Source organism: Leptodactylus fuscus, chromosome 1 (assembly GCF_031893055.1).
Source record: "Leptodactylus fuscus isolate aLepFus1 chromosome 1, aLepFus1.hap2, whole genome shotgun sequence".
Classification (NCBI taxonomy): domain Eukaryota; kingdom Metazoa; phylum Chordata; class Amphibia; order Anura; family Leptodactylidae; genus Leptodactylus; species Leptodactylus fuscus.
Genome location: NC_134265.1, coordinates 131,655,537 through 131,668,430, shown reverse-complemented (window position 1 = coordinate 131,668,430; position 12,894 = coordinate 131,655,537).

Below are 12,894 nucleotides of genomic sequence, written 5' to 3'. Positions count from 1 at the left end.
TTTTTTTAAAGTATTAAAAATTCAAATCACCCCCCTTTCCCTAGAACACATATAAAAGTAGTGTTAACCACTTCAGTACTGGGCCAACTTGTGGTCCAGGACCAGACACATTTTAGGTTTATTTTGTATGTGCGGTTTTGAGGGCTGTAACATTTTTCCCGTATGTCTCAGTCAACTAATTAATGCGTCTTTTTTCGGGGACACATAGAGCTTTATTTTTATGTTGTTTTTATTTTCAAATGTGTTTTAATTTTTTTTATATCTGGGAAAATATAAACAAAATAGGAGGGAAATTGTGTCTGGTTTTCACTTTATTATTATTTTTTATTTAATAACATAAAGTGTCACTGAAAAACTGTATAATATAGATTTTCCTCTCCGTTACAGTAATTTTTATTTTGTATGGTGTCATTGAGGGTGAAGCTATAACCTTTAATAACGGCTTTTTATTAGCGTATTATTAATTTTTTTATTATTATTATTTTATTTACATTTTTTAAAAAACTTTTTTTATTATATTTTTATTTATTTATTTATTTATTTTTATTTATTTATTTTTTTTACATTTTTTTAAAAACTTTTTTTATTATATTTTTATTTATTTATTTTTTTCAGGTTGTGTCACCATAAGGTGATAAGAGACCTTTGGGGACATCTGATCACTTATTTTTTGTACTAGAGGCTGATTTCTCCTATAACTGGGGCTGTTACATTTAACCCCAGATGCAGGAGGAATCCAGCCTCCTACACACTGAGCTGATCTGGGGTCCTGTAGGACCCAGCAGCTTTTGCAAGACTCTGCTCCTGGAGGATCACGTGACCACCGGGTCAGAGGGCAGCTGAATTATGGCAGCGTCCATAGCTGTATACACAGCTCATTGATCGAGAAGGCAGGGGAGGTAATAAATCTTCCCTGTCTTCTCTCTGGGAGCTCCAGCTGAATTACAGCCGGCTCCCAGCTTTAGTAGCTGCACAATCTCTGTGCAGCTACTGTGTTCTGACTGGACGTACAGGTACGTCCTGTCAGAACTAGGCAACCACTTCCCGGACGTATATACACTATGGGCGGTCCGGAAGTGGTTAAATGCTGTGAAACACATACATATTAGGTATCCCCGTGTCCGAAATCGCCCGCTCTACAAATCTATAAAAATATTTTTCCTGTTCGGTAAACGCTGTAGCGGGAAAAATAGTCAAAAGTGCCAAACTGCCGTTTTTTCACTGTTTTGATTCTGATAAAAATTTGAATAAAAAGTGATCAAAGCAACAGCATTTCCTGAAAATGGTAGAACTAAAAAGTAGCCCTGCAAAAAAAGACGCCCTATGCATCCCCGTACACTGACGTATAAAAAAGTTACGGCTGTCAGAATATGGCGACTTTTAGAAAAAAAGTTTTTTAACACAGTTTTGGATTTTTTTAAGGGGTTAAAATGTAAATAAAACCATATAAATTTGGTATCCCTGGAACCGTACCGAAACACAGAATACAGGGGACATGTCATTTTAGCTGCACAGTGAACGTCGTAAAACCGAAGCCCGTAAGAAAGTCGCAGAAATAATTTTTTCTTCAAATCCACCTCATTCTGAATTTGTTTCCAGCTTCCCAGTACATTATATAGAATAATTAATGGTGGTATCATGAAGAGAAAATTGTCCCGCAAAGATTAAGACCTCATATGGCTCTGGGTGCGGAGAAATAAAAAAGTTATGGGGTTTAGAAGGAGGGGAGTCAAAAATGAAAAATGAAAATCAAAAAATGCCATCGGCGGGAAGGGGTTAAAGGATACCTGTCAGCAGCAGAGACTCCGCAGCTATGATGACAGCTCAGCTTCTGAATGCCCACCCTATTTGAATATCTGACATCCATCGTAATAGTACGACAGATGTTGGGAAAGAGTTAAACTCTGCTCACTCTCCCAATCTACAGCATGTGATTCACAAATAGTACATACATTATTTAGCATATCTCAGAATTAATATAGATGACACCCGCAGTAAATTAGATGTATACAAGCCTGATGGAGGCCAGAAAAATATATTTTGAGCCCAGATGAATGAGAGCCTATAGATGTATCCTGCAATTTCATCTCTGATAGAGAAAATAAAACAGTTACACTCAGGTGGTACTTTATTGCAATTTATGCCTTCCATTTCTTTAATTAAAAGGGCAATTGCGATTTTTCCCACAGCAAATTTCACAGCACTTTCTGCTTCTATTATACCTATAGAGAAACTGCTGGCGTTTCCGTAGGTGTAATTGACATGCTGCAATTTCCAAAACTGCAACGGTTTTTGACACCACAGCTTTTTCTGCTGCACATATTTTTCCACAATATGTGGATAAGAAGTGCTAGAATCCCATCCACTTTGCAGTGACTATAAAATGCTGCAGTTTTTTTTTTTTAATGTAGATTGTGAGCCCCACACAGAGCTCACAATGTACATTTTTCCCTATCAGTATGTCTTTTTTTTGGAATATGGGATGGAAATCCATGCAAACACGGGGAGAACATACAAACTCCATGCAGATGGTTTTTTGCCCTTGGCGGGATTTGAACACCAGGACTCCAGTGCTGCAAGGCTGCAGTGCTGACCACTGAGCCACCGTGTGGCCCCAAATGCTGCAGTTTTACGTCACATGGGGCCCTGGCCTTTCAATGATTTCTACCATATTTGATAAATAAAGTGTAGTTCTCTTTAAAGACTTGATGAAGAAGTGTAATCTCACCTTACATGATTTCTTTACTTACACAAAAATAAAACACTTTTTCACTAATACTCCCTGGAGAGAGCTGCAGCATCAAAAGGTGATGGATGATAATGCGTGGACGATAATTCACAGTTTTTTGCTGTAATGTAGAGATGAGCGAGTACTGTTCAGATCAGCCGATCCGAACAGCATGCTCGCATAGAAATGAATGGACGTAGCCGGCACGCGGGGGCTTTAAGCGGCCGGCCGACGTCAAAGCGGAAGTACCAGGTGCATCCATTCTTTTCTATGGAGCGTGCTGTTCGGATTGGCTGATCCGAACAGTACTCGCTGATCTCTACTGTAATGCACTGTAAAAGGCTAGCTGTGTTCCACCTAAACACACAGGTATGACTAATGAGCAGCAGTATACTCTGAAAACAATGGCTAATGAGTCCCTAATTTCTTTCCCCACTATTAAACACCTTTAAAAAGGCATGAGAACAGCTGAGTGCAGGTATTCGTGGATGATAATTCACTATTTTTGCTATGAAAGGTTTGTTGTGTTCCACCTTGAACACACAGATATGAGTAATAAGCAGCAGAATAGCGGCAGTGAGTGCTGCAATGTGTATTAATTTTATTTGTGATAATGACGCTGCAAGCACCCAAAATTCTTCTTTGATTTCCTCCCTATACTTTCCCTACACTTGTGTTTCTCTTTCCCTGAACTTCTATCTGTTTTCTAACACTGTCCCTAGCTCCTGCTGTCTGTCCCTGAGGTAAGAGTGATGTGAAATGACTGTACCTAAAATGGCCCTTGGTTTTTAAAGAGCTGTGACATCACCAGGGTGGCTGGCTGCTGATTAGCTGCATGATTGGCGTCATGGGTGATCCTGCATTCCCAGAGTTCCCTGCCCCTTGTCCTAACATGCAATTCAATGTATCAAAGCTTGAAGAAATCCGGATTCTAGGCGAATCAAAGATTTCCTGAAATTCGAGTCACAGCATATGGATGAGATCTGTAAAAATCTTATCCACAAAACTGCTACTGTACATTGGTGGTGAGGCTGCTAATCCATTGTGATCCCTCTCTGTATGTTCCCTGCGTTTTGTATCAGGGACCAGATATGCCTCTGCTGGCGTTCACTTTTGTGTGTGGTGGTGTCTTGATTCTTGTACAGAGCTGCAGTGTGTCGGTGTCACTGTGTCACTCACGGCACAGTAATACACAGCTGTGTCTTCCCCCTTCACACTCCTTATAAGAAGCTGAGTAGTCAGAGAGCTTCTGTCCATAGTCATTGAGTATCTGGAGTGCAGGTTATTAGCTTCTGCCAAACCATTATCACAGATCTCTAGCCCAAGTCCAGGGATGTGCTTGTACCAGATCAGAAGCCAGTAATTTGATATTTTGTGAGTACAATTCAGGGTGACATCTTGGTCTTCTGTAATGTGAAGGTCAGGATCCTGGGACACCTGAGAATCTGACTGCACATCTGGAAACAATAATAAAGATGTAATACATATCACTTCTTAAATTATATATTATATTATTATTTGGACTCATTTTATGTAGTATTTAGTAAAGCAGACAACTTATTATGTAAAAATATTATGTGTTATTAACAGTAAATAGTGATAAAAGCCATCCTCACCTATAATAAGAGTAAGTAGTAAGAGGCCTGGAAGGATTGTTCTGCTATACGTCCACATCATGTAGTACTGTGTATACCGCACCTTGTATCATCAGGTGTCTGAGCACTGTGCGGGGGAGATGTGACATATAGCACAGACCACACCTCGTGTCACATGGCAAACTCTCAGCATCTTATACAACTGATTCTCTTCTTCAGATGGATATATAAATGTGTGAGAGAGTGTTAATGGTAGTGCATCGTAACTCATGAACTGTACTACACTACGACTGGTCCTGTGAAACCAAACTAGTACTGGTTCTAGAAATGTTATGTGATGTCTTATACACTTGGATATTGTGTGTGATGTAACCTCTTTATTCTGCAGTTATTGCAGATTAGTAAATGTATACTTGCACTGGTGGGCATGTGAGTGGTTGAGTTGTGTGTTGCATGGCTGTATTGTGCTAGGGTCTGCTTAAGGCTATGGGACGTCCCGCACCAATGCATACTGTGGGAAAAAAACATGGCAGGAGTGCATCACAGTCCTTAGTCACAGCATATGGAGGAGATCTGTATAAATCTTATCCACAAGGCTGTTACTGTACACTTTGCCTGTATTGTAAAATGCTGCGACTTTTCTAATAATGTTTACTTTTTTTTGTTTTAAAAAGGTCTGTTAGTGCTATTAATGGGTTAATAAATGCACCCATATACCTTTAGCAGTGTTTTCAGTGATTCCTGGGTGTCTCTGGAGTTTCTGGTATCTTCTGCATTTGTTTACATGGTTTGGCTTCCTGCTATGCCTGAGAATTGTGATGCAGTTGTTCCATCAGTTGGACTAAAGGAAGTGAAGTGGCTGTGATAGGCTACACAGCAATGATGGAGAACGCTGTAACATTGTGCCGGTGTGGGAGAGTAGAGCACACTCTACTTCAAAATAGGCTATTTGAAGTAGAGTTTGCTCTGGACCCTACTGAACCTGTGTTCACACTGTAGACCTGTTCCAGGTCCGAGAGAGGCAGTTTGCCCTGTGTTAACACTGTAGATCTGTCCAGGAACCCCAATCTGTCCCAGAGGCCCGATTTGTCCCCTGAAGCCACTTAATCCAGGAGATCCTTTGCTATCCTAGAAAATAATGGTCCAGTCGTGTTCTACATTGTGCATCACTTGAAAAAGGGGCGGCAACCCCGAAACGCTTAAATAAGCGTCGTGTGTCAAAAATCTATCTTCAATAAAGCATTTTTTTTTTAGTACTTATAGGTCAAGCACAGTTCTTTTTGGGTCTTCCTATGTTCCGAAGCTGATCCTATTGGTCTGTTTCTCGTTTTGTATCACCCAGTTCGGGTGCGTTAAGAACTGCTGCTGTTTGTACCTAAATAATCTGGCACAGCCATTCTATTATTGTTGAATATTATTGATTAACTGCCTGTGCCCAAATCCATGAAAGATCCTCTTTAACCCCTTAAGGACACAGCCCAAAAGTATGTTAAGGACCAGGCCTATTTTTTCAAAATTGACATGTGTCACTTTAAATGGCAATAACTTTGAGACGCTTTAACTTACACAAGTGATTTTGAGATTGTTTTCTCGTAACACATTATACTTCATGTTAGTGGTAAACACTAATCAATATTATTGTATTTACTTATTTAAAAAATAGGAAATTTTATGGAAATTTGGAAAAAATTGCAATTTTCAAAATGTGAAGTTCTCTGCTTTTCAGGCAGATAACCATATCACCCAAATACATGAATAAATACATGAATAAATATTATCTACCATATCTCTTATATCGGCATCATCTTTTGATTGTATTTTAATTTATTTTGGACGTTACAAGGCTTACAAGTGTAACAGCGATTTTCCAGATTTACAAGAAATGTAACTGTTTGTTTTGTTTGTTTGTTTTACACAGTTTATTATTATTTATTTATTTATTTTTAAACTTTTTTACATTTGTGCTGTAAGCACACTAGAACCAGCGATCAGAGAGGATCGCTGGTTCTATACTAACTATAGACTTGCAATACACGTGTATTGCAGTCTATAGAGGAAGCTAGCTATGCAGATGCATAGACTAGCTTCCTCTCGTCCCGGCATCCAAGGAGTTAAGCCTCCCCCCATCGGAGCTCGCTCCGATGGGGGGAGGGATTAAGGAGCAGCATGTAGCTGTAAATTACAGCTAACACATACTCCTTATGCAGCCGGCAGCATGCTTTATAGCCGGCCAAACCCCTAGGGTGCCATGATCACTATGGATCATGGCACCTTAAGGGTTAAACAGGGGGGGGGGTCGGTGCAATCACCATCCCTGCTGCTACAGGGGAAGCCTTGCTGTCAGATACAGCCGGCCTCCCGTGGAGATCGCACGGGCTCTGCTTCTGAGCCCGTGCGATCTCAATCACGTACAGGTACGTGGGAATGCGGGAACTAACCACATTCCCTGACGTACAGGTACGTGATTTAGCGTTAAGGGGTTAAACATGCCAGGAAAAAGAAAATCTAATTTGTTGCAAACAATGAGAGCTATGAAGGTAGCCAGCAATCAAGAGAGTTCTCCTTAAGTGGACCTGAGGGGGATCATCAACACCAACAACACACTCATTATATGGTGTCCTAGCGAGCTGCTGAGATGCCCGAACAATCACGCGCACAGCGCGAGGAACGAGTTCAGTGGCAGGCCAGCTTGACAGCTGCTGAATTGCCGGAGCATCAACACCAACAACACACTCATTATATGACGTTCCAGTGAGCTGCTGAGATGGCAGAACAATCACAGGCACAGAGTGAGGAACAAGTTCAGCAGCAGGACAGCTTGAGAACTACTGAAATGCCGGAGCACGCAAACTTTCGACAGCAGCAATTTGCTGAATATAGGTGGGTCATCGATGCCAACAACACGCAGACGAAGTCACGGGCAGAGGCTAGTATTTTTATAATTTTTACAGAATTTTCCTTTTATTCTAAATTATCTTTTTATACTACACATAAAAATTGAAAAACTAAAAATTTTTTGGTAGTTTTTTTTTAGTTTTTAGAACTTTAAACCCCATATGTTATTCAGAAATGCAAATATATTTTATTGTACGTGTAACACATTTTCATTTAAGTGGAAGATCGCCATCTAGTGTTTGTGTTATTAAAAATATATATAACAAAAATTACTTCTGGTCCTGCATAAAAAGACGCCTTATGCATCTCTGTACAAAGTAATATAAAAAAGTTACGGGTTCTCCTGAAGATAGGCCACAAAAAAATTAAACCTGGACAACCCCTTTCATATGCCTCGCACATTTTAACATCCCACCCACAGAATGTTAGTCCCCATTACTGCCCCCACACAATATAACGGCCCCAATCACTATTCTCCATACAGAATGGGGGACCAGTGAAGGAGGGGGTACACCAGTAACATGGTCATTAAAAAAACTGTGACTCAGGAAACCCCTTTAAGAGGTTGTCTATAAATTGGAGTGACCCCTGTGGCGGTAAAATAAAAAAAACTCGCCTATCCCCAGCACTCCATTATCCCTCGCCTGTGTCTGTTCGGTCTCATGGTGGCGCCTAATTTCTGGAAATCCTGTATCTAATTGGTCTGGGTCAGATGAGGTGCAGGACTGCCAGCAAGAATGCGCCGACACAAGACTGAATGGACACTGGCAGCAAACTTCCTGCTCACCACATGGGTTGCTCCAATTCCTGAACAACCTCTTTAAAAGATTTATCCATCTTTCTAATATTGATGGCTTGTCCTTGTGCTAAGGGGCAATTGGAGTTTATTTTATTGTGAACTTCAAAGAAATTGTTTTATACCGTGTGTCCATCGTCTTTGCTTTTGATATACATGTGCGCCTATGATACTGCTTGTCTGATACCGCTTAAGGACACAGCCGATCAGGTGACCAGCACTCAGGTGTTGTTATGTAAACGTATGTATAGCCTCAATTTTAACTTTCTTTATAATGTGTTATGATGCCAATATGTATGACATCTGTATAATGGATGATTTAGTTATATTTATTCTTGATGTATACAGATTTGTTCCATCATGTGACATCATTTGAGTCACATGACTGGCATTATCGGGTTGTGCGCATGCACATTTACAATTACTGTGCAGCAATGGAGAATTATGGGAACAATTAGTGACCTATTTAAATCAACATCTTGATGGCCCAGCATACCTCCTGAGGAAGCCTTGCTGGGCGAAACGCGTAGACGTGGGCTCCTGTGATTCCTGTAACTATGTCACTATGTTATTTATGATTTTCGTTATTTGTTCACTTCGCTATTTTCATTTTGGATTTGGTGACATGTTATAGGCATTATATTCTACTCAGTATGGTTTGGCCATTCATAGGTATTTATGTGTATACCCTGATTATGGATTATAGAGATATGTGATTATTTATTGTACTATATGTAATACAGGGACTATTTGCAATTTACTCTATGTTGTAGGCCAACCTACTTTTCACATTTTTTGACCCATGTGTTTTGTCCTGTAGTTTTGTGTCTGTTTTGGCATTTCCATTCTGCCCTGCTGTAGTCCTTTTTTTATATTTATTCTGTAACTTATGTCAATACATTTATTTTTAATTTATTCTCTTGAGTGATTTATATTTATTATAATAGCTTGGTTTCGTTTTTTGGTTTTTTATGCTGTTGTTCTTCCCAACCCTTTGTTTGTATTTAGGTGCGCTTTTCTGATGGATTCTGTTGTTAGGATATGCCATCAATATTACATATACAGGGGTACAACAGCCAGGACCTCTGCAGATCAGCTTTTCTAGGACAATGTGGCTATCGGTAATGGTAACAATTCTAGGAGCCACGCTGTTCACTTGCTATACAGGGTGTAGGAAGTTTAGTTAGTGCAATGGTGCATATTGTACGGTGGGTGAACAGCACGGTATTCTTATTGCCTGTAGCTGCGCTGTTTTTGTATTGCTGATCTGCAGGGGTCCTGGCAGTGGGCTCCTAGAAACATTTCCACTGGTGGGCCCTAGACATCCTAGTCTAACACTAAGTGCTGGTGATCCAGGCAGCTGAATAAGGGAGAACTGGTCACGGTAGATATTATTCATTTCCTATTCAGTCCTTGCTGCTAGTCAGAATATGGAAATCCTCCTCTCCCTGCCTTCAATCTTCTATCTCTAGTCACTGCCTATATGAGAAATTGCATGCTGCAAGAACACATGGATTTCTAAATTGCCCAAGTATTTCTAAGTTCGAGTGATTATGAAGATAATCTTGTTTCCCTTAGTCCTAACAGCGGCACAATGTGGGGTATTTCTGCCCCTGTGTGCTGGTAGGACAGGCGGATATTTAATTAGCCAATCAAATGCGTGGCAGGCCCTATAAGAGGGCACAAGAACCTCCCCTCTGCGTGTAAATACAAAAGTACCTCCATTACATTTATATACAGTTTTATACATAAGATATGATTCCCAGGGTGGGAAATCTTGTGCCGCTGTTAGGACTAAGGGAAACAAGATTATCTTCATAATCACTCGTTCCCTGTCGTCCTCAACAGCGGCACAATGTGGGGATATAGCAAGCAGGTCCCCAAGATGGGTGGGACAAACCCATGACCGAACTTAAACTGGTCTGGGCAAAGGCAGTGGAATCTGCCACTTGGTCCTTCAGGCGGTAATGCCGAATGAAGGTGGATTCAGATGCCCAAGAGGCAGCTGCATATATTTGGTCCACAGACAAAGCACTTCTTTCTGCCCGTGAAGTGGACACTGCCCTGGTTGAATGGGCATGAAGGAAAGATGGAGCCGACAGCCCTTGGGCGGTATAGGCGACTCTAATAGTCTCGGTAACCCACCGTGATATTGTAGCTTTGGCGGCTTTGGCGCCCTTGTTTTTCCCCGTGTAGCTGACCAACAGGTTTTCAGTCCACCTAAAGGGGCGAGTGCGCTGCAAGTAGATCTGCAGGCATCTAACCACATCCAGCTTGTGCCATCTTTCTTCTTCAGCAGAAGAAGGGAACGGAAAAAAATACTGGAAGGGAAATCAGTTGGTTCCTGTTTACAGCAGATGGCACCTTGGGACGAAACCCAGGGAGGAACCTAAGCTGTACATGGTCAGAGAAAAAGGTGGTATATGGCTCCTCAGCGGACAAAGCTTGTAGTTCACTAACGCGTTTGGCAGGTGTGACTGCCAATAGCAGCGCCATTTTGCCGGTTAGCGACTTGAGGGAGACCTCTTCCAGAGGTTCAAATGGCTGGCCACATAGGGCGTTCAGGACCGGAATAAGGTCCCATTGGTGGACAGGGGTGTTTACCACCGGTCTCAGCCTAGTTGCCCCTTTAATAAAGGTGCTCACTAAAGGATTCTGAGACAAACGCCTCCCCAGATAGGCGGACAGGGCCGCTACGTGTACCTTGAGTGTGGCCGCAGCAAGACCTCTGTCTAGTCCGTCTTGAAGGAAGTCCAGGATCACCTCCGTAGGGGGATCAGTGGAGTCCACTTGATGCTGCAGACACCAGGCATTAAAGATGTTACCTATTCGACGGTAGTTCCTGTTAGTCGAATCTGCTCTGGCGCTGGATAGGGTCTTCAAGACGGCTTGTGACAGTCCTCTATTTCTCAATAGGGACTGGTCAACCTCCAGGCTGTCAGGTTGAGTCTCCTCAGATCCTGGCATCTCAGCTCTCCTTGGGTTACCAGGTCTGGGAGTGGGGGAAGCCTCCAATATATGCCCTGACTCATTTGTATGAGCTGAGCAAACCAAGCCCTTTTTGGCCAGAACGGGATTATGGCTATTCCCGAGGCTTGGTCCTGTCTTATTTTTATCAATACCTTCGGTATGATTGGAATTGGAGGGAATATGTAAAACAGCCTGAACCTCCATGGGATGGACAGGGCATCCACCGCCAAGGGATTGTCCTCCTGGTACAGAGAGCAGAAGGTCCCCACCTTGGCGTTGAGTCGGGTAGCCATAAGATCGACCTCCGGGAGACCCCATCTCTGGACGATCTGTTGAAATACGTCTGGATTGAGAGACCATTCTCCTGATACGGTAATACCCTGACTCAGCTGATCCGCTACTATGTTCAGGGAGCCCTTTATGTGAACAGCGGATAACTGGACCAGATTCTTCTCCGCCTAGGCAAATATGAGATTCGTCTCTCTCAGCAAGGTTGGTGACCTGGTGCCCCCTTGTTTGTTTATATAGACTACCACCGTCATATTGTCTGACCGGTTTTTGACAGACTTGCCTTTCAATTCTGGGGCAAAGTGTACTAGGGCCAGGTACACTGCTCTGAGTTCCTTGAGATTGGATGACCCCAGCTCCATCGTCCTTGTACAGTTTTGTCTTGACAATGGGCTCCCCATCCCCACTGGGATGCATCTGTTGTCAACAGGGTCCACACTGTCGGGACCGTGGACCTTCCGTCTTTCAGGTGTATCCACCATCTGAGGGAAAGACGGGTAGCGGGAGAAAGGCAGATCTTCTTGCGCAATCCCCGTGGAGACCTGTTCCAGGTTCTCAACACTTCCATCTGCAGGGGACGCAAATGCCATAAAGTCCAAGGCACCGCCCTGGCCGAGGATGACATCAGGCCCAGGACTCTCATGGCGGTCCGGATGGTTACCTGCCGAGTGCGCAATAGGAATCGTGCACTGGCTTGGATTCTTTCCTTCCTTGGACTGGAGAGGAAGATCTGCATCGCTTCTGAATCCACTATAAATCCGAGGAATTTTCTTCAGGTGGATGGAACGATTTCGGACTTCTCCCAATTGTTAATCCTAACTCCTGTAGGAAGTTGATGGCAAGGTTGAGCTGCTGGAGGAGAGCAGCAGGAGACTGAGCTTTCAGTAGCCAGTCGTCTAGATAAGGGACGATGAAAAGACCCTGAAGTCTGAGGGCCGCGGCGACTGGAGAAATCACCTTGGTGAATACCAGTGGGGCGGATGTGATGCCGAATGGCAGAGCTGTGAATTGATAGTGCTCCCTGTGGCCGGCCATAGCGACGGCAATCCTGAGGAACTTCCTGTGGAAATGAGCAATGGGGACATGTAGATAGGCGTCCTTCAAATCGAGGGTAACCATCACCTCTCCTGGCTGAAGAAACACAGCCACGGAATCCACGGTTTCCATTCGAAATGACCTCTTCCTGATAAACCGATTGAGGTACCTCAGATCTATTATCATCCTCCAGCCCCCGGTGAACTTGGGGACCAGAAAGACGGGGGAGTAGACTCCCAGACCGAGGTCTGAGGCTGGTACCTTCTCCAGGGCGCCCTTGATAACATATTCGGCAACCAAGGCTTCTAGACTGGCCTGCTGAGAAGGTGGAAGAGTTTGGGTGGAAACGAACCGATCTGGAGGTGGAAGATGAAAGTCGATGTGATACCCGTGTTGTATGATCTTCAACACCCATGGGTCTTGGATATGGGTGAACCATGCTCTGGAAAAGGAGGAAAGACGTCCTCCCACAGGAAGGGGGGCCACAGGGAGCTGCCCCACGTCAAAACTCAGGCTTCCTCTTGGTGTCCTCCTTGGAAGCGCCACGACCAGCTCCCCTAGGGCGATATCTAAAACGCCGTTGTTGG